This window comes from Passer domesticus, chromosome 5, assembly GCF_036417665.1.
Source record: "Passer domesticus isolate bPasDom1 chromosome 5, bPasDom1.hap1, whole genome shotgun sequence".
In the NCBI taxonomy this organism is placed as follows: Eukaryota; Metazoa; Chordata; class Aves; order Passeriformes; family Passeridae; genus Passer; species Passer domesticus.
Window position 1 is genome coordinate 39,856,916 of NC_087478.1, and position 22,523 is coordinate 39,879,438.

General features: G+C 35.5%; 1 long non-coding RNA gene across 1 annotated transcript in view; it reads right to left on the reverse strand.

Moving 5' to 3' along the window:
- The window catches only part of LOC135300313 (uncharacterized), an 82,637-nt gene that overhangs the window by 59,068 nt on the left and 1,046 nt on the right, over window positions 1-22,523 (reverse strand). The window contains exon 2 of the long non-coding RNA XR_010362172.1: window positions 20,320-20,476. This is a non-coding gene — a long non-coding RNA (uncharacterized LOC135300313). The remainder of the gene's footprint in view (window positions 1-20,319; window positions 20,477-22,523) is intronic.

Below are 22,523 nucleotides of genomic sequence, written 5' to 3' on the forward strand. Positions count from 1 at the left end.
AAAAAAAAAACAAAACAGGTGATTTTCTACAGGAAGCCAAATGTAATACATGATTAAAACTGTTTGGAACATTTTCTGGAAGAAAACTTTGTAGAAACAGGATTATATCAGAGCTGAAATACCTACAGTCATACATCTGTTCCAGTCAGGTTCTTAATAAGAAAAGTCTAGGTTTGAAACTCATCCAGAAAGCAAAGAAGTGATACTTGGTCTCTCAGTATTTCTGCATATAAAGCAAATTCCAAATTGCCAAGAGGTTGATACAAGTAAGAAAAATAAACAAGCAAACAGCGATTTTTTTATCATTATAGTATGAAGTCGGAAAAAAAGAAAATTAAACTTTGGAAGCCATTCACAAATGAAAGCATTAGTTATTGCAGGGTATTTTTGTATGGATAGGCTAATTTAACTATGCTGCAGATCAGTAACTGAAATTGCAGAAAGGAAATAAATTATAGTTTTAAAATTTTTTATTACATCCAATACATAGATTTCACTTATATAAGCATTTGTTTTTATATTTTTATGTTTTCACTAGAAAAAAACATTTTGCCTGCTTTAGTTTCGATTTGTGTGCCTTGGAAACTTCCATTAATATTCAGTTAATGTTTTAAATTAAATGGATAAATTTATAAAGTTATATAAAGGTGAAAGTCTTTTTTCTGATTTTCAGTATAAGCACAAAACCGGATATTTTTAATTATGCTGAAAAATAATTGCTTGTTCCAAAACTAGTGCTCTCATGGAAAGCTATGTTCTTATGGCTTGAGCTGAAGAGAATGGAATAATTTTACTTTTTTAACTTTCTTGGAAACACTGGAGATTCTGGAGATTAAGTATTGTTTCTGTTATATTCCATTCCTTTCACTGTGAACAAATAATTCAATTTCTTTCTGCAGTTTGGCACATCTGAAGCATTTAAAACTGTATTCAACTTTCCCATCTTGTCTAGTTGTCTTGGAAACTATCACAGGAAGGAACCAGAGCTGATTTTTTATATCTGTTTTTCTTTTCAAAATTCTCTAGTTTAGCTATCAAGTGAATTACTGAGCACTAGTAAAATATTAAAATAAAATACTTACTGGCAGGCAAAAACTGAGGGTCTTTTGCAAGTTGGAAGTGGAAAAACCTCCAGTCCAAAGGAAGAAATAAAGACTCAAAAGAAAACTTGGATGAATTCAGTTTAAAAGTGACAACCTATTTTGTCAATGGGTTTGTGTTTGTAATTCTGATTTTATTTTAAGGACAGTTTAATTAGTAATGCTAATTAGTTAAAATGAATGAGATTCTCATATATAAAACTAAGGAAGCTTAAAAATCAAATTTTCATTATATAGTACACTTCTGACAAGTTTGGTCAGTCTGGTATTTTTGTTAAGCATACATATTGTCTAATTTAAAAAGCAGAAATGTTAAATTTCTCAGGAAAAAGTGAATATATATTTTATTTCCATGTCTTATGTTTATGATTGCCAAGTAGAATAACAGAAATTGTAAAATTATGTACAATTTGACATTTTGCTATCTATTCTAGGGTCTCCCTCTCTTCACTGTCATCACCAAGCCTGGCAAGTTTATTAGCATAAAAGAATAGATAATTACCCACATTATGTATCTAATTGTGCTAAATGCTACAGCTAATAGTAAACTGTGACTAACATCACCCAAACAAATAATTCTGCAGAAGATATTGCAAGTTAAAAAAAAAGTGCATGTATTTTTAAGTGTCAGGCTCCTGAACACAAAAAAGAAAATGAGGATTAATGATGAAGCTGAATGGCACCAATAAAAATATGTTCAGTGCCTGCCCAGCCTGGACATTTTAGAAGTGACTGATGTGTATTATGGCTGCTCTCTGAGGAGACAGAGGAATAAATAGTTCTTGAGCACTGTCAGTATTCCTGTGTGTAGAGGACTTCAAACTTTTACAGTGACATGGCACTTATTTTAAGTGGTCGCAGCTTCTGTTCTTTTCATAAATTTCACCATTGAATTAATTTTGGTTCTCTTAAATTTCAGTGTGAATTTGGGACCCACTGTGTTCAGTGTATCACCTCAGTTATAGATGCCATCTTTGCAATTTGTAATGAAATCTAACAGGTAATAACCTAGTAAAGTTACCAGTGAACATACATGTGGTCTGAAAGATGACTGCAATATTAAATTTATGAATCAGAATGCATAAATATGATTATGTTTCACACACATACATTCATGAAAATGAATTCAATTACTAGGACATGATCATGTTCCATGTCTGGCCGTCTCTTCCTTTATAAGAAGGATAATATTACTGTTCTAATATTGCCCAGATTAATGCAAAATATTTAAGCAACGGTAATCTAAGCACATTTTCATTTCCACTTCTCAGATGAGGAAATATGCTTGCCTGTAATTCATAGATATTCTTTTGGAAAGGGCATTTGATCAAACCCCTGAAGAATTCCCTTCTTGATATCTGGGGTATGAATAAGCCAGTTCATGACACAGAAGAGCAGAGCATGGAAGTAAGAGCTGTAAGAAAAGGTCCTTCAGAGGACTCAAGGTGGATCAAAGAACAAATATGAAATGAAAATCAGCAGTTTCATATTCTGGGAGAAAACATCCAGGTCCATAGAAATAGTGTGCTAGTACCAAACTAGTCCAGTGGCTATGGAGGTCATTCTGTACCACCTCAAGTAACTACCAGGGATGGAGTGAGGGGCTCTCCCTTCGGAGGAGAAGAGTGCTTCTTCAGTGGGGAAAAAACACGCTGGGGAAGAGCTGGTCATAGTTTAATTGACTTTCCATGTATATAATTTCTTTGTCTTATGCTTCTTGTTATTAATATTGTAGCTGTTACTGTTAATTTTCTTATCTCATTGTTATTTCCAGTAAATTGTTCTTATCTCAGCCTGTGATCTTTCCCTTTTGTGTTTCCAATTGAAGGTGGAGAGGGAGCAAGCAGTGGCATGATTTTACTGGGGTTACTAAATTGGAGAATACCATTCCTAAACCATGACATATTTAATAAAATCCATCAGGGCAGTCTTGATAAAAGAGTTGGACTTAACATATGCTAACTTGAAACTTATAGATGTAACAAATATATTACACCAGCTACAATTTCCCTTTGTACATTGTGATCAAGACTTATACTATCAGATCCATCTGTACTGTTTTTCAATATATTTGCATTGTGCTAAAATGAGCAGTCTCATACAAGTTCTTGAAAGAGAGAAGTTCAAACACACTCCAGGAATGGAGCATAAGTGAGATGTGACCTGACAGTACAGGTAATTGGCTTTAAGAGAATTGTGAGATTTGTTCACATAAGAGCAGAAAATAAGAAAAGGGGAAGGCTGTGCTCTTCTGTTGAAAAATAAGGAGATTTTAAGATCTATCTATCCTGTCTATTTTTCTATCGTGTGTTTTTAAATTGACTCTTCATGAAAGAAAGACACTTGGTACTCTGACTCAGTGCACAGTATTATATCCACCAGCAGGTAATAATTTTCCCATCTCACACTTTTATTACACTCTGATTATTAGAGTGATTTATTGTTTTCATTTGTGTCACTTTTCTTGTAAGAAAAATAAATCATAGGCTGACCAATTTTGTGGCACAAAGAACTCTGAGACTCAATTTTCCACATTGTCTTTTAGACACTAATTTTTTCTAAGCATGTTACTTGTAATAAGTAGTAAAAATACTGATTAGACATCAACCCAGGTAGTTCACATGGGTTTGAAAACCTAATAGAGACAAAAAGTTGGAAAAGAAACATGGATATTCTAGCAGAATTCCTGAGAGTGCTAGTTGACAATCTCATTAAAAAAAAATAATAAAGGTCTAATAAAAATAAGGTTACTTTTGATGGCCAGTTCAAAACCCCATATCTATCAGACAAGGATCAATCACAGCATGGCTGACATTCGAAGCAGCCTCTGGAGGACACCTGGTCCAACCTTCCTGCTCAAGCAGTGCTCTTATAGCCAGCTGCTCCAGCATTTGAATGTCTCCAAGGAGGGAGATTCCACAGCTACCGTGGGCAGCCTGTGCCAGTGTACCATCAACCGCATAGTAAAAAAGTGTTTTGTGATGTTCAGACAGAACGCCCTGCATTTCAATTTGTGCCCATTGCCTCTGCTTGTTAGTGGGCACCACTGAAAAGAGCCTGACCTGGTCTCCTTTGCACCCTCCCTTCAGGAATTTGTACACATAGATGAGCTCTCTCAAAGCTTTCTCCAAGCTGAACAGTCCCAGATCTCTTAGCCTTTCCACACAGGAAGACTGCTTCACTTCCCTAATATTTTTAGTGGCTTTTCACAGGACTCTTTATAGTAAATCCATGTCTCTTTTACTGGGGACCCCAGCACAGGACACAATATTACAAGCATGGCCTCAACAGTACTGACATAAAGGAGAAGGATCACCTCCTCAGGCTTGCTGACAATGTGTCCTGTAATTCAGCCTGGAATACCACTAGCCTTTTTTACATTCCTGGCTCTACTGTAACTCCAGAGTCCTTTTCCACTCCCAGGTCTTGCTTTCCAATGGGGTGGTCTCAGCATCTGCTGGTGCACAGTCTTTTTCCTCCTCAGATGAAGGGCACTTTTTTCAACGTCATGAGGCTCCTTTCAGCCAATTTCTCCAGCTTGTCAAGGTGCCTTTGAATGGTAGCACAGTCTTCTGGTGTATCAGCTACTCTGCTCAGTTTTCTGTCACTTTATCACTTGCCAACAGTACTCTCAGTCCCACCACCCAGGCCACTAAAGAAGAATTGAACAGGACCAGACCCTGGTCGTTGGTGCTCACTGCTAGCTACTGGCCTATAGCTAGACTTTGTATTACTTTTCATCACCCCCTGGATGTGGTCATTCAGCAGTTTTCAGTTCATCTCACTGTCTGTGCATCCAGCCCATACCTCATCAACCCCTCTGTGAGTATCTTGTGAAAGACATTGTTGAAAACCTTACTGAAGTCAAGGGAGATAATATCTTTTGCTTTCCCTTCATCTATCAAGGAAATAATTTCATTATAGGAAGCCATCAAGTTGGTCAAATATGACATAAGAATATTTCTTAATACATCCATCAAAAGTGTCTTTTAATTTTTAGTGCTTAGTTCACATCTCAGAAGCTAAAAACATTAAAATAAGAACCAAAAAGAGCATACCTCCTAAGCTTGAATGATACAATTAAGCACCACCAATATATAAAACAAGAAAAACCTTTTTTTCATCTTAATTACAGGAATTGAGATTACAGGAATTAACAATTTGATTACAGGAATTGAGATTCAAAACACCATGATAGGAACCTGGTTCTGATAAACATAAACCAGAGTTTTCCATTTTGGAAGTTCTGGTCAGTTTGTCAGTAACCTCAAGTTGGAATATCTCAAGCACTTGAGTTATGGAATTTCTTTCTTTTTTTTCTTAATTCTCCAGAAATTATTCACTGATTCATCCCCGGTGTTAAGTAAGAAACATATTCTTAAGCTTGGATGTTACTGCTTGATATGAATGTTCATTGCTGTTCTCTGTGCTTTTATGTCTACACTTAAAGCCAATCTTATTTATTTTCCCCTAGACATCATTTCAGGCTTGAGCAGTCCTTTGATCAATAGTACTGTCATCTGCAGCACTATAAGTTCAAAGTATAAATTCAGTAATGGAGAAATACAGTTGTCTGGCTAAGATTGGAGACAATGAGATATAAGTGGAGAAAAGAAGATGGGTGCAAAACAAAACAAAAATCTCAGTGCTGTACTCACTGTTTTTGTACTACACTGTTATTTTCTTTTAGTTACTCATAAGTATGGCAGGCCATCAGTCTAATAATTAATTGTTGGATTTAACTTTTGATGGAGTAATACTCATGAACATCTGATTTTAATGGTCTAAAAAATTCTACATATGAAGTAGTGCTTTGTTTATACTCATTCTAGGTGGTGATGTATCTATTGGGTTTTGTCACATAGCATGCACGTATTTTTGGAAAATGAGTCAGTTCTTGCAATTTCCCCAAATTCTATGTTTTGTTCTTTCACTTCCTTCTTGCACATTCTGTTATCGTAACCATTGCTTTTTCAATGTACTCTTTGTTCCCTTTGTCATAGCCAGTTCAGGAATGTAATGATCAAGATGACTTCTCTTTAGGAGGGGTGGTTTCACTTCTCAAAAAAATTATAAAGGTAGTAACTGTATATGTCAGACTCCAGTTAACAGCATATATTCCATATTTTAACATTTTTGTATTTTAAGTAATAATTTTTTTTCCAGATGCATTCTGCTTGTCTTCATTACTGTACTTGACTTTGCAACAGTTTTATTTCAGAGGAGGAATGGGGAAAACAATCTTACAGAGAGCTTTCAAGAAAACAGGAAATCAAGCCTGTGTTGACCAGCCTGAAGACCCTAGCAACTTGTGACACTTTAACAGATGGACTCAATGATCTTAAAGGTCTTTGATTCTATGGTTATATACTTATCATTTCCATTTATTAAATAAAAGAAATCTCAAGACTTTGCCTTTATGATGAGCCTTTGATATAATCAATTCCCAAATAGTGTTATAACAAACACATATTTAGTGTTATTGTGTATTGAAGTTCTTGCTAGATTATCAAAGCAACACCACTCCACTAATTTGAAAAGAGGTGAAGCATACATGGTAAAGGCCTTCCCTACACTGAGATACCATCTCAGCCATTTCATCGAGTGAAAACGAAACATTCTTTGCTTGATTCTTCTTGCTTTCCATGAGCAAATCTTTTTGGAGTAGAGCATTCCATGAGACAGTGAGGCAATGTTAGTCTTCTCTAGCATGTTTCAGTTCACCTTGTAATTTAGAGAGTTCATTTAATATCCTTTAGACACTACTGAAACCTTTCATTACATGTCTGAGGAGCTGAGGTCAGAAGTATTCTTTAAGATTGCATAGCCACATTGCTATATACGGTGACCAATAAAGTCTACACCAGTAAAAATGTTTAACATTTTGTCAACTCTTAATTTAATATTTTACAACTCAAAATCATTTTGTCAGCTCTTAATTTAATATTTTTGCCCATTTGAGAAGTTTTAAAATTGTCCACAATTTATTGCAGACATCTGTTTCTGTTTATCTGCAAATAATGAAAATCCTCTCTAGCTACATCCAGCAAAGGGAGCTTATAGTGCACTAGGGCTTTTTTACATTTTGACCAATGAAGTCGAGTAAAATTGTTTTCTTTACCTGAATCAAGTGTTTCAGGTATTTCCAGTAATATTTGTAGTGATAATCCCCCTTAAAGAAATTCTGAATGAAAAATCAAAACTAGATCAGTAGCAACTGCATGGTAGCAAAAAATAAGCTCCAAATGTTGTTGAAAAGTTCAATGTGGTAAGGTCTGGAGGCAACAAAATGTAAAAGTATCTACTAACAAGATAAATCTTACATATTAGGAGGGGATATTAAAAAAAAAACAACCAAAAAACAAAAAAAGAAATCTAAGACTTAAAAAAATCAGTGGCATCTATTAGATTGTAAATTAAAATTTAGGGCCTTTTTTTTCTGTCATTTAATTTCTTTCACACAGAAGTGAATATTTTTTCACTTCCCCCCCCCCCCCCCCAAAATGAGACTTCACATTTTTTATCTTTTGGAACTATTATGGTTGCCTTTCTCTTACTTTCTCTTAAGTTTATGTTGGTCAGAGCTGCAGTTCACAAACTTCCATGGGCTCAGATTTCTATTCAAGTTTGGGCTGACATGCTGACATGTTCTACATGTCTTCATACAAGTTCTTAAAACGTGAAAAAAGGAAAGTTCAGGCAAATTGCATTATCCTTTGCCATAGACTAAGAGGATACACACAGTCAGATACTGTGGCTCAGGTGACATGTAATAATTTGAACATTATTCCTACTCAATTAAAAACAAAATTTCACTTGATGGATCTGAAAACTCCTGTAGGTACTCTTAGCTACTTAGACACCATTTATTTTCTTGGAATACTAGGTGAGCTTTTTGTTACTTACTCCAAGCATGCAAAAGCTGAAAAAAAGCATGAATTTTCAAATTTTCATACTGTAAGTGGAAAAGCAAGTGTTTTAGAATAAATAAGCACACAAAGCATGGCAATACAGGTTAGCACATTTCATCTGAGATCACTAAATCACTAAATGTGCCTTAAATCTAGCACTGTGTTCAAGAGTGGTAGAGATATTTGAGATATCTCTGTTCTCAGATACTTCAGGCTGAAACTTTGTCTTTCAGAACATAGTCCTTTATTACTCTCTTTAGAAAATGACACTGATTGTTCCTTCTTTTTTTCAAGACACCTCAGCACACTGTTTCAAGGCATGGTGTATTGCAGGGTGGGACATACAAATTCAGCAGGTATTTGATTATGAATGTTTGTGGTAGAAAGAAAATAATGCTACATAGAATGATCACAGACTTCCTAGAATATCCCCAGCAGAAAAAAAACCCAAAGAACCTGATGGTTAAACTTCTTGAAAAAGGTAGAGATATTTAAAATACCTCACACTGAGGAAGATGTTGAACTTTTCTGGTGGATACCTTCAGCAGTAGTCTTTATTCTCCAGTCCTCTACAGATACTACAATGTTATTACATATAACATTATATCCTCTGGCTAACGTGGATCATCTAACTAGGCCATTTTTTTCCTTTATGCAGTCTAAACCCACACTGTATAAGGCCTAACAGAATCTGTGAGTAGGAAAGACGCAAGCAGCTTGAGGCCAGTAATTGGACACTCAGATGTGGATCACAAAGCTCCCTTTGATTTGCATAGTTCTCTGTTCTAGTTTTCACCAAACAGTGACCTATTTAAATAAGGGGAAAACATTAGGTCAATAGTGTATTTAATATGCTAACCATAAAAGATACTACAAAGGCCCTTCATTAATACATGCCACCACCCAGCACTACCTACCTCATGACTAGTTTACAAGCATCTTGTTCCAGAAACAAGCAACTCTTGCTGATTTAAATGTCAATCAAGCAATATGAGCATATGGTCTTCTTTCATACTTAGATAATTCTGCCAACAGTCTCATGGACACTAGAAACCATTACTTTGGAGAAAATTCCCCTTTGGTTCTCAATTTGAATATCTTCCACAGCATATCAGCCTATTCCAGTTTCTGGTATTAGTTTGACTGCATGCATAGCAATCATATAGAAGTGTACCAGTTTTTCTGCATGACTAATGCTCTCAAGCGAGCAGAGAGAGAGAGACAGCCACACCAACAACACGCCCACTACCTTTTTGCATAATATGTACTTTACACTCACCAATCTGTTCACATACTGGGATTTTTCTTAAGTCATTGTAACCAAGAATTTTAAAGAGATAACGTAAGGAAAATGACTGGCAGTAAAAAAAACTAAACAAGCTGGAAAAAATGCCATTAAGCAAATGTACTGAGACCAAATTACTTCTGTTCAGAGCTATTCAAATATTTATTCAAAAAAGGTGTAGACACTTTTCATGTTCACATGTTGTGTGCTTGCTGACTGCACAACTTTAAGAGCCCTCAATTTCTGTATCATAAACCAATATATTCCATTACATCTAATTTAGGATAAACTGAAATTTTTCCATGTAATTTTAATGATATATGTCACACGATACATAAGATACCAAAACTTACGTAGATTATATAAATAGATATGTATAATATATTTAGCTATATATATTTTTTTATAAAGTGAATAAGCACTCAGCCTTCATGAAGCTCATCAGAACACACTCTCTGTAATTAAGCACCATGACAGAGAAATTGCATTCACCAGTTAAAGACACCCTTCTTTGGAGCAGGAGTTGTGCTATGACTTGGAGAGATTCATATGCCAGACAAGGCGCTCTGCACAGCAGGATAAGCGATTGGCCGTGCTCTGACTCCAGCTACTCATGACCACTACAGTTACAGCATATTGCTTTGCAAAGAGAAGTCATAGGTTCACAAAAGTTTTCTGGGAATCTTACTTCTTTGAACTTTCTTCTTTAGCTCCAACTACTTTAATTTTATCATTAAAGGAGAGGATCAGAGAAAACCTGTTCAGTGGTATAATTAAATGTATATGGAGTTAATCCATGTTTAAATTGAGCAACATTTACTCTTCACCTCATTGTCTTTCCTGGAATACCAGAAAGATAACTTTACCCAGCCATCATACTTCCATTGTGCTCGTTGCTTCATGTTCAGCAAATTCAAACACAGAATAACAAAATATTTTTAATTTATCTCAGGCTGAGGAATTTTAAGCTTTATTGGATTTTTTTTTTTATTTCAGCCAGCCTGAACTGCAGTACATACCTGGGAAATTGGTGAGGACAATGTGAAAAGAAAAAAAATATATATATTGCTGTGATTGAACATCTACTGTAGTTATCTCTCTGTGGTCTGAATTTTAGACAGGAAGGAGCAAGCTGTGCCCAGAGTGCTAGGGGCCATTAAAACTCAAGCTCAAGGCAGATCCAGTCATGGGAGAACATAAATCTATGCTTCAGCCAGGTGAGGTCAGTTTTCATTTGCTGCTCCGTGCTGGGTGCAATTGAGGTTACCCCTCTGGATGCACAGATTGCATGTGATTGGGAAACTGTTAAGAGACATATTGTTTGAAAGTCAGAGCAGGAAATTTACTGAGAGAGGTGACTGAGGTCTCTCTATTTAAGTGCCTATTCCCTTCTGAGCTTTTGTGATGAACAGAGATAACCATCTGTGCTCAATTGCTGGTTATAGTTTTGTAACATCAGCATCTGCCGATAAAGAAAATAAGGGAATGTGTGCCTGCAATAGCTGAAGCCTCATTTACCACATCAGAATTCACTTTCTAATTGTTCAGTTTTATTTTAGTCAGACTACAGATGTTGTCTCTCCTTCTGCCATCAGAAATGATCTAGACTAAAACATCCTTAGAATGGTGTAATTGTTAGATTTTTTGTGTTTGGCTATTTTTTTCCAACATAGCCTGGATCTTTGTAAGCAAATAAAAAGTATTTTTTTCCTTCTTATCTCAAATAAATGACAAGAAAAATGTTTTTTAAAAATTTGTTTTTCTGTGTAACCACATCTTCTCATTCTAAAATTATAGTTTTAGACAAGGGAGAGATTAAAGTGAAATCTCCTGGAAGATCACAGAACATATGTTTCTTTTGTGCCAGCTGTAAAATATTAGTTCAGAATGTCTGCCTGTATGCTACTGAGAATTCTTGACAAATTTTAATATTGCAGCACATGTTGTATTAAGTCATAAAAAATCCGTCTCGCTCAAGTATGGCTCACAATCACACACCTGCACTAAACAGTGTGCACCATTTTGATAAAATGTAACTATTGGATGCAAAGTGCTGTATTTCAGACTAAAAACCCCTGTTAGTTTTGCAGCGAACACAGTGGAAAATTTAACAGAATATGCTAGGGTATATTCCCAGTGCCTGAATTATCTTTTATTGGGGGAACTCCTCTGCCACTGAAACTGCAACAGAGCACTTGCATGACTGAGGAGAGTCAGCTTGGGTCTTCTTGGCTTGCTGGCTGGGGCTCGTATGCAGCCATGTCACACCGGAGATGGTTACATGGACAGTGATTCAGTTGTCTCTGTGTTGTGCTTCCAGGGCCACAGTAACTGAAACACTATGGGAAAGGCCTGAACTGGCTTGTGAAGACTTGTTAGCTAGAGACCCACATGGCAGCATCTATATTTCTTCAGAGCCCAAGCAGTCATCAGAATGTTGTACCCACACTTGTGCAATGGTGTCTGTAAGCATCTGTACCCTGTGAGCAGTCTACAGTGAGTCTGGAATTGAATAAACCATCAATGGGTTACTGATTTATTTAATGAGAATTTTAAAAGGAAATAGGAATACATTTTACATCAATCATAATCTCATTCTCTCTACAACAAAGTCACTTCCCATCAGGGTTTTTTTTTTTTTTTTTAAACAGATATAAGCTAAAGAATATATTGAATAACTTCACAAATATAAGCTAAAGAATAAATTGAATAACTTCATAAATTGAATAGTTTCAGTGGAATGTTTCAGTCCTTAATTGTAGATTAACTATACAATGAAATAAATATTTCAGAGATTTTGGAGGGGTTATTTTCCACAATTCTTGAAGATGCAAAATAGAGATGGTAACAATGAAGCAAAAGATAAATGTCAGATGAATATCTTTGTAAAGGCATCAGCAAAGGAAGTAACTGAAGTAGAAACTGAAAATATTTCATAAGAGGATTAATGCAAACAAGAAAAATACAGGATAATTTAGAGCATAAAAAGAAAATCCCTGTTTTATAGTATGGCAGGGGCAGAGCCCTGTGATACTCACAGATGAAAATGAGTATTTAAAAAAATAGTTTGTACAGTGTTGGAAATGAAAATGTATTGAATTTCCCGTCTCAAAGCAGCATTTAAAGGGAAAACTTCAAATAAAAGAGGCAAATACATTAGGTAATTTTAGCAGACTTTTCACCTCCCGATTTCTGTTTCAAATTACAAGAAAAAAATAATTACAATATTAAACTTGAAATAAATTTGCTTTTCTTAGTCCACTTGTTCCAGGTGAACAATTTTCCACATGACACATATTATTTTGAACAGAGAGGATCAAACTGACTTTGTTCCTGGATTACTTTTTTACTCAAGAAATTTTTTTCTCTAGGACAGGATGTATGCTACCTGTATGAATAGAACTCTTCACTTGTGAGTTATCATTAAATATGATCTTGCAAAAAAAAATTGAAAAGACTGGAGGATTGTAATGGAAGTGCAAAAGGAATAAGACTCGATGCATTTCAGTTTAACAAAAAATAAAGGCTTGTAGACAAGAACGAAATTGGTTTCAGGAGCATCTGTACAAACAGTAGGACAGCTGAAAATAAGGACAAAGAAGACCATGAACACCTTAAGGAAATTTTCTTCTTTGCCACAGAAAGAGGAACTTCCAATGCAGTGATATACAGAATTGCAGTGGTTTGGAACATTATAATGGTTTCATCTCTTCTGTATCCTCAGTTTGGTCCTTGCTGGAGGTCAGTAGCATTTTAACTTGATGCAACTCTTCCTTCTGCCCTAATTTAAGGTCTAACAATAAGTGTACCAAAAAAACCCCTAAACCAAGGTGTGGCATTGCTGTTTGCATATGCATATACTGTCAAAAAAATTTGTTCAACTGAAATATTTCTCTCACTAAAGAAACAAGTGAAAACTGTGTGCCAGCTTTTAACTCCTTTTTTGACAGCACTTTCTATATTTTAACCCCATGTATTCTTGCAAAAGTTCCATGTAGCATGTCCAAAGAAGGGTAAGGATGCTGGTGTGGAGCAGAAGTCTTATGAAGAGCAGCTGAAGCAGTGGGGTTGTTCAGCCTGGAGAAAAGGAGGCTGAGGGGAGACCTTATTGCTCTCTACAACTGCCTGAAAGGAGGCTGCAGCCAGGCGGGATTGGTATCTTCTCCCAGGTAACCAGTAATGGGACGAGTGGAAACTGGCTCAAGGTGTGCAAGGGAAAGTTTAAATTGGATATTAGGGAGCATTTTGTCACTGAAACAGTGGTCAGACAATGCAATAAGCTGCCTTGGGAAGCAGTGGAATCATCACCCTTTAAGTTCCAAAGGCATGTGGATGTGGCACTTGGGAATGTGGTTTAGCAATGAACATGGTGGTGCTGGGTTAATGACTGGACCTCTTCAGACACTTAGAGGTCTTTTTTAAGCTTCACGATTCTGTGATTCTATGTTTTAAATTCATATATAATTTTAACCCCTAGAAAAGTTTGATATCATAAAAGGTGGCTGCATATTTAGAAGTTACATATCTCATTTTAATGTAAGGTAACTCTTAAAGAAACACATTTAAATTTGAGTAAGTAGGGAGTTAAGCTATAAAACCCCAAAAAATTTAAACTAATGTTAAAGAATAGTCCTGGAACACAAATAGGATTTTGAATAGGAGTAAATCAAACAAAATCAAAAGAGCATCACAGAATTCTCAATGCAACTGGAAGGGCATTGAAGAATAATAGTTCTGACTGCCATATTTCTGCCCAAAATATACAGAATTTTCAAGATACAATTCAAGAATCTTTAGCTATAGATGACCACAATAAATGATTCCCCCACATATGATATTTTTGGTGATAAATCACTCCTAGATTATATATCTTCAATAAATATTTTCGTAGTACATATGTTTGCTGGATTAGATCGAATGATCCTTTTACATCTTGTGCTAAACAAATGCTTCATGTGCCTTAAACTAGGTTTCTGGTGAAAGCATGTGACTCTGCATTTCAGCAAATATGTGTTCTTACACCAGCACTGCACTAACATTCCTTGTCAGGTCTAAATCTCTGCACCAAAGGGCAGCTGCAGTGCTGTGTGCTAGGAATGTGACCCTGCACTGTCTCCTCAGTGTGCTTCCACTGCAGGGAAAACGCAACCATAGCTCCACCGAGGCGTAGTGAGGTTGTAATGAACACAGCTGAGAACAGCCCTGCACAGAACACACCAAGGCAGGGTCAAACTCTTTGCTTTCATTGTGAGGCAGAGACAACTGAAAAGTTTTAACTCATCTTCTGTACAGAAGAAACCATACCAAAAACCAAATGTCAGAATGCTGCCTGACAAGACCTTCAGCTACAACCTAAGAATAATTAGTGCATATTCCAACATCTGCAGGAGTTCAAGCTACTTACTTGGTATGCTGTTTTATTTAAAGCAGGGAATAGCAAGCATTAGAAGCAGGTAACCTGAATCTTTTATGCAAGGATCGCAGCGCCACAGTTAGTCAATTTAGCCACATTTAATGGACCTGCAAACACCACCCACAAACACAAGTAATCATAGAAATGCATGTTGAGAAAATGGAGAAGAGATTATTAATGTAGAGAAAAGTTTCAAATGGATAGTGAGAAGACTTCAAAATCAAAGAAAAAAAATTTATAAGAGTTGTGGCTTAGATATATCCTGAGATTAAGATCTCTTGTCCCTGATGAGGGCTACGGTGGAAGTATTAAAATACAACACATGAAGAAAATTAAACACAAGAAATTAGTCTGAGATTGTGGCCCAAGTTTGAAAATTAAGAGCTCAGTGTGAATACAGAAGTGCTAATACTCATCTCTGCTTCTCATTCTATACAATTAATCATTTTTTATAAACAACTCCATAAAAGAGTCTGTAAATAAGAGATTCTGAGATACAAGGGGCCTGCTGGTTTTTAAAGTTCTAGCATGGGCTGTTGAATTCGTGTCAGCACAAGAACATGTACACTTGGCTGAAAATTTGTAATATGTCAAAATGTGTTTGCTGAGGATACTTTAGATATCTGAGAACTGGCAGAGAACAGAGTGCAGTGACCTTCTGCATTATTTACCATAACCTAAGGTCTAAACCTGACGTCAGTTTGGGCTTATGAGCTATTTTAAATTGTCCAGCAGCCTTAGAAAAGTTGAGAAATTCCTTCATAGCTGAAAAATACATGCTTATTGTTTTGCCTTCCCCAACTTCCTTTTAAAAATGTTTGTAGAATTTACAGATTTGGTTTTGTTCCAAAAAATAGGAATCTTGAGTATTGACCAAAAAAAAGGCCAATAATTTATTGTGAATCACACTCAATTATAATGTCTTCTTCCCTTTAGTAACTTGGTAATTAATTTTAATTCAATTTATTAATGAAATTGTAAGATAATATTTCTCAAATAGTTTTTATAATCTTTACTGTTCAAAAACTTTGAATGTGAGTCTGCAGAATCACTCATTTATATTATGAATTATTGTTCCTATTCTGAAATTTTTGTTTTTATTGTTTTGAATAGAAAACTGCTTAAGAAAAAAACTACTATACACATTTCTATCTACATTTTTTAAACTTTTAGGCTTAACTAAAACAATATCTGACCATATAATGACACTATCTAGTCATGAGTGTTAAGGCTAAAATCTATAGGCAAGGGTGGATTTCTTACAGCTTCTTATGAATACAAATGCATAGTTTTACCAAAAAGTAATCAAAATATTACTGGAGGAACTCTGAATTAAGCTTCTTTTAATTATTACTACAGCTAGGGCAGAAAAGACAGATTTGGAAGTGTAATGTTTCAGTAAGTATTTACAAATTTCAAATTTATAATAGGATGAGGCTGAAAAAATATTTTTCCCTGGGGAAAAAGGTAGAAAGTAATAATTCCTGCTTCGCTTCACTTTTCTTTCCAATTTTATTTTTTTATGAGAAGCTACAAGAGTACAAAAGGTGTTTTGAAAATGTTCTACATTTTGTTTGCAAAGTTTGGTTAAAATTATTCTAGCCATCAGTAGTAGTACTAGTACTACTAAGGTGAAGAAATATGTGTAGTTATTATATAGCATTATCTTACTGCTGTAGCTGGTAAAACATGTACGTTCTAGACATTGATGAGAAAGTTTTATTCTGGAGATGATGACATAGTTTAACTTACAGGAAAACTGCTTCAAATACACTTCAGCACAGGCAGATCTGAAAATTAAGCATTGGCTTACAAGATGTCTTAAGCAGAGCCTGAGATTTTTATGTGGTTCTTGCCCTAGTCTTTGTCTTTCTGATTTCCTCAAAAATACAACATGCCCACAAAAAATATTTTTGTAGAGCATTGATACATATCATCAACTACAAAGTAAAATATACTTGCAAATGAAAATGATGAAAGAAAAATTGTACACTTCTATATGGTTTGCCTTGGGACATGCTTATAGGATTCTGGAATTCAGACTTCTATCACACTACTTTTTGGCAAGGCTGAGGAACAACATGAATATTAAGAGTATTATTTTTATGTATGCTTTTTCATCCCTGTTCTTTTCAGTAATAGATATAGGCTCAGATAAAGACCTGTGTTTATGCCCATAGGTGTGTGGATAATATGATACTGGGTTCCACAACATCTAAAAGTTTGACAGACATATAAAGGATTGAGATCATAAATACTCAAATCCTGAGATATGTGCAGGGAAAACACACTGACATAAGAGGATTGTTGAAGTAAGAACTTGGGGTTTTAAGGTTGTTACAGTGCCAAAAGATAATACAGGGTCTTTGCAGATGAAAAAGCCCCCAGGACTCTTTCTGGAGTATGCCACTCCTAACTACCTTGGTTCTGCAAAGTTGGAATTAGGTATATACATAGGTAATGGGAATATGAAAGCCTTTGGATAAGGCACCTTAAAAAATGCTACACTATTAAACTATAACAGCTGGTGCCTGCCTCTCATTTTATGTCTAACATATTTCCTAGCAATTAGCAATGTTTTACGAAAAAAACCCCAAATAACCAAAATCCAACAAAATACAGCTATTCTGGTATTATATTTTGATGGGAAAATCACACATAAATCAGATTGGTCAATATTCTTAATGAGGCTATTCGCCATAATTCAGTAATGTAATCTGGTAATCTAAATATTGAATTGTGCTTTTTGTTTGGTCTAAAATCCATATTTGAAATAATCAGATACCTATCCAGTATACTGCTCTAGTGTAGAGGGTACATGCATGAATCCCAAACTCATTCTGCGTGCAGTGATCTTTTGAGATAATTTATGGTAAATGTCAACTGCAACTTCAGGGTGAAATAAGATTTTGAGAGCAAGCAGTATATTCCACTTTATTTGTCTCAAGACATTGATTTTATATCAATCTTTCTTTGCATTAATCTTTCTTGTCTACATTATTTGCCAGTACATTGGGTTTTCTGGTTAATGGGAAGACATGGATGACAGACCTGAAACAGAATTGCAGCTTCTTTCTCAAAATTCTACAGCAGTCATCATATTTACTAACCTAAACCTGAAAAATCTGTGTGAAGACTGAAAATATATTTGTATCTGCCAGCAATCGTTATTAAATAATTGTTCTATTTTTTCTTTCCACAATCAGAGAGCAAGGTTTAATCATTTTGCAACATCTATGATCATTGTGCAACAAGTTCAATTTTTTTTTCAGTCTGAAACACCAAGTAATTAAATATTTGTATTAGAGATATAATTAAAGGTGAGAAGTGGAGTTATGCCCACCACAGATTGCTGAAGAGATTGTATAAATTAAGCAATATGGACTTCTGGATGGAGGTTCTACTTCTAGACTGAATATTGTAAGTATTTGGAAAAGAACCAAGAAAGATGTTTAGTCTGTGTCTGCTTTGAATGCAAGTTTTAGTTTGACAGGAATGCTTTGAAACAGTTTTTTGATTGGATGAGATGGAAAAGAGAACACATAATTAGTGGAACAAACCTATAATTTATGGAAGAGACAGGGAACCTATGAGGAAGCAGCATGTACAAATGAAATATCCAGCAGCAAAAGGGATCAGGGAGTGATGAAGTTCTGCCAGAGATGGTAGCAGGTAAAGCTAATTATTTTTAAATAGTCAGCAAATCTATATGCTAAAAAAATAATGAGTAATCTACACACCTGAGGTTTTAGTTTAGCAGTCTTCAGTAACACACTTAATCTATGTTAATCTCATTTTCTTAGTCAAATGCCTCAGGCTTTCACTTAATCCAGAATTCCAGTTAATCTAAGAGACCACGAAGATAGCATCAGGGTGGGAAAAGCTTGGCAGGGATCTAGTTTAACATGATATGAGCTGCATACATTAATGAGTCAGCGGCAAACTTGCCAGCTAGATAAAACATGTAGTACTGACAGGTAGACAAATGGAAAATGAGTAGTGGATCTCCTTGTAACTACATTATCACAAATTACTGATTTAGCTCAGAAAATGGCCAAATCATTTTGCAAATCAGAGGAATAGAGTGGCCTCCTTGAAATTTTTATAGACTAAGGGACATGTTAGAGAACACCTTCATCACATACACCCAATCACAGCCCCCCATTTAAATGCTTTTAATACAGATGTAGGGTATATTGTAATTAATGGAAAGAAAAAAATAGGAAAATATTCAAAACAGTTTCCTAGAGAAAGGCTGAAGGAAGACGTGGAGGAAGTAAATTGTTCTCTGCATAGAGGTAGTAGTGAAGTAGTATCTGAAAATGAGTGTGACAGGAGAGGCATAGAGGAGCAATTAGTTTTGCAGCACAACTTCAACATGATAATAAAAAGACTACATTACATACTACTGTAACAAATATATAAAATCTATGTAATAAAAACATATGAAGTAAAAACTTCAGTATAACTATCAGTCTATATATACATGGCAGTAAGACTTCACTATATAACTATCATCTTTTTCATAACTCACCCCTTGAAATTGTTCTACTTGGTTTGGATTGATAGGTTTGAACCAGAAACATCTGATGGAGAGAAACCTGTTAGTGTCATCTTTTCTTCTTTCCTCATTACTCCTCCTGCCTGAATATCTTAGACTATTGTGGACCTACATTTTCCACTGCAAAACAACATCTCTAGGGTAAAAGAACTCCTTTGTAGATGATGTCAAAGCAGGATTTCCAGTACAATTATTTTGGGTAAATTGTCCCATCTGTGACCTGTAAGTCTATCTAAGTAATCAAGAAAAGATGGGGCTTTACCTGTAACTTTACAACAATCAGCACTAGAGATTCAGCAGAAGCTGTTTGGCATTAGAGATTAAGAGGTAAAAGACAGAGTCATCTTTTCTCAGTCTTTGTAACCACCTTGAAAAGCTAATTAAGGATCTTGCTGTGCTTATAGTGCTTTTGTAAATGAGATGCATGAGAGCTACTGTTATTCTACTGTTCCTCCTGACTTGGTGAGGAGAAGTGACTTGGTCTAGCATGTAAATATAAATGCTTTGATGTGTGAGACACGCAGAAGGGGAGTCAGGGGATTTATTTGTTTTTAACCAATGTAATGGCAGACAAATAGCATTCCTTCAAATTGCAGCTGTTCTGGACAAGAGGAAGACACTTTGGGTTGAGCATTTAAAGCCCTACTTTTAGATGTAATCTTTTTCCTTCAGAAATAATGGCAGGGGTTTGCTAGGCCCAGTGCTCCTTGGCAGTCAGTGATAGCTGCAGCAAAAGTGCACCATGACTGTGACTACCGGCCTTGGTTGGAAGGAAGTCAAGCAGTGACATAGTTGTGGCTGTGTGGGAGAGTTGCCTGGCTGGAGCTGAGCTTTCAGGGAATAACCTTGGTGACCTGCCAAGTAAAGAGCCTTTGCCTCATGCTGACTGCAGATAGCACTGGCAGGGAGAAGCAGGGCTGGACATCTGCCAGAGCAGGGGATGCCAAAGGGTGCTGACTCACAGAGCCTTTTTCTTAAAGCACGGCCCTTGTCCCATCCTGAAAATCTGTCCTTTGGTGGTGAAGATGTCATCACTGCTAGACACTCACCACAGCTCCCGCTGGGTAACACACACCAGGATCTGCTGGAAAACTGTGGCCAGGAAGAAGCATTGGAGGATGGTCTGTCAAGTATTTTATCAATCTCAGCCACAGAAGGCAATGTTGAAAGAAGAGTCATAATTTTCATCTTTTCCTGCCAGGATTCCTATGGTAGAATATAACCACACATTTACATAATATCAACAGGTACATACTTAATATTAACAAAATATCTAGATCATGTTATTTTGTCAGAAACACGGATTCATCTAAAGGTTGTGTCAACACACTGAGTGAACTGACTGGTTCACAGCCTTCTTACAGGTGGCCTTTATTTCAAACTCAGATTTCCTCAGGTCCCCTTTTATCTGGAAGTGGCTGTTTGCTCACCAAAGTTCTGACCCAGTGGTGTGAAACTTTTCAAGTAACAAAACACTCTTTTCTCTCCTAGTGTAGCCTGTTTGGAAATACAGAACCTTCTGCTCCTAAGGTCATCCATCTGTATCTACAATTTCTTTCTCTTCATGATGGGTAGGAATGGTAAAACTGAGAGGAATTATAAAAGAAATAATTCAGAAAATGGGAGATTAGGACATTATAGACTTTATAGCAGCTCCTTTTAGTTACTTTGTAGAGTAAAGGGTGAGGTTATTCTGGGGCTTGGTTGGGTGGGAGAGGTTGAGATGACTTCCTTGAGCAAGGCAGGAAGAGAACCACTTATTGCAGTATTCATTCACTTCACTTTCAGGACTTAGATTAAAAAAAATTTAGTTATTGTTATATGGGGAATAAAACTCATTTTCATACCCCCTGTGATAGAATATTACTTCTCACAAGATTCCAGACACTGGTCATTTCCACACCTTTGTGGATCTAGTTTGTGTCATTTATCTTGATGGGCTACATAGCATTGGATAAAGTTAAGCAATTAATTTTGAAAAACATTTTTCAGATTATATGTTTCACTTCATCAACTGCAATTAATAATCCATTATTTTTTCTCTTGTTTATAATGCCACAGGAATCCTCTCTTGCCTAGACAAATGGTTGCATTTGCATAACTGAAGTCTGAAAATGAGGACTCTTGAGAGATTTAGAAGAATGTGATGCAAAAGTAGCATCATATATAATATGCAAAATAATATTTTTCAGTATTTTGGATATTAATTTCAGATACATTAATCATAATAATTGGTACTTAGTAAAAGTCCTCTTTTTTAATAATCCTTACTTATAATTCGTCATGCATATAAAGAGTTCCAGGAAGTTTTATCACATCTTCTAAGAAAAGTTTATTATCTGAAATGCTTCAATAATCTTCTACTTTTGGTAAATTAAATTCAAATGTGAAATTACTTTTATTACATCCCAGAGTCACAATTTAACTCCTATTAAACTAACAGACTAAGCCTGAAAATCAGGCTTTTAGATAAAAGTCACCTTTATTTTAACAGAAACTAACAAAAATATTTAAGAATTAAGATTATTATATCATCCTTGATTTAAGAATAATGTACTGATAATGAAAAGCATTCTGTTTGATTACAAAACAAAATGGAAATGAATTATTCAGGAAACATAAAATCTTTCAAAAGTTTTTGAAGTTATATTTCTTTGATGGATTTTCTTTGCTAATGCTTGATTCATTGTGCAATTTTAACTGCAAGTATAGAATGTAATATTTCTTAGAGGAAACCATAACCTTAACTAGGAAATGGTCAGAATAATGATTTTGAATATTAATATTTTTATTAATATTGCATACACAGATCAATACAACTTAGATCAAATTGCTTTTAACTTTACCCAGGCTTTTAACTTTACCCAGGCTTTCAGTCATCCAGAAGGCAAGAGGCTCAGCAAGAAAGACAAACTCAGCCTATGGAACTTCCACCTCCTTGAACACAGCTTTTTTTCTGAAGTTTTCCACAAACAATAAAATCTATATCTACTATGTCCATATGCTAAAACTAAGCAAGGTGCAAAGTTCTAGCAAAACCCATAAGCATGAAATGATGGCACTATTATTTTTATGACTTTTATGTGACATCGGGGCATCAGTTAACATTCTTTGTATCAAGTTACATTTCATTTCTGAAAGCATTTTTGAAATACATGTATTTACACTTATATTCATGTCTTATGCAAGAAGAAAGGATTCATAATGAGATTAGAAGGATGGTTACTTAGAAACACCACCAAATCTTTTTTCA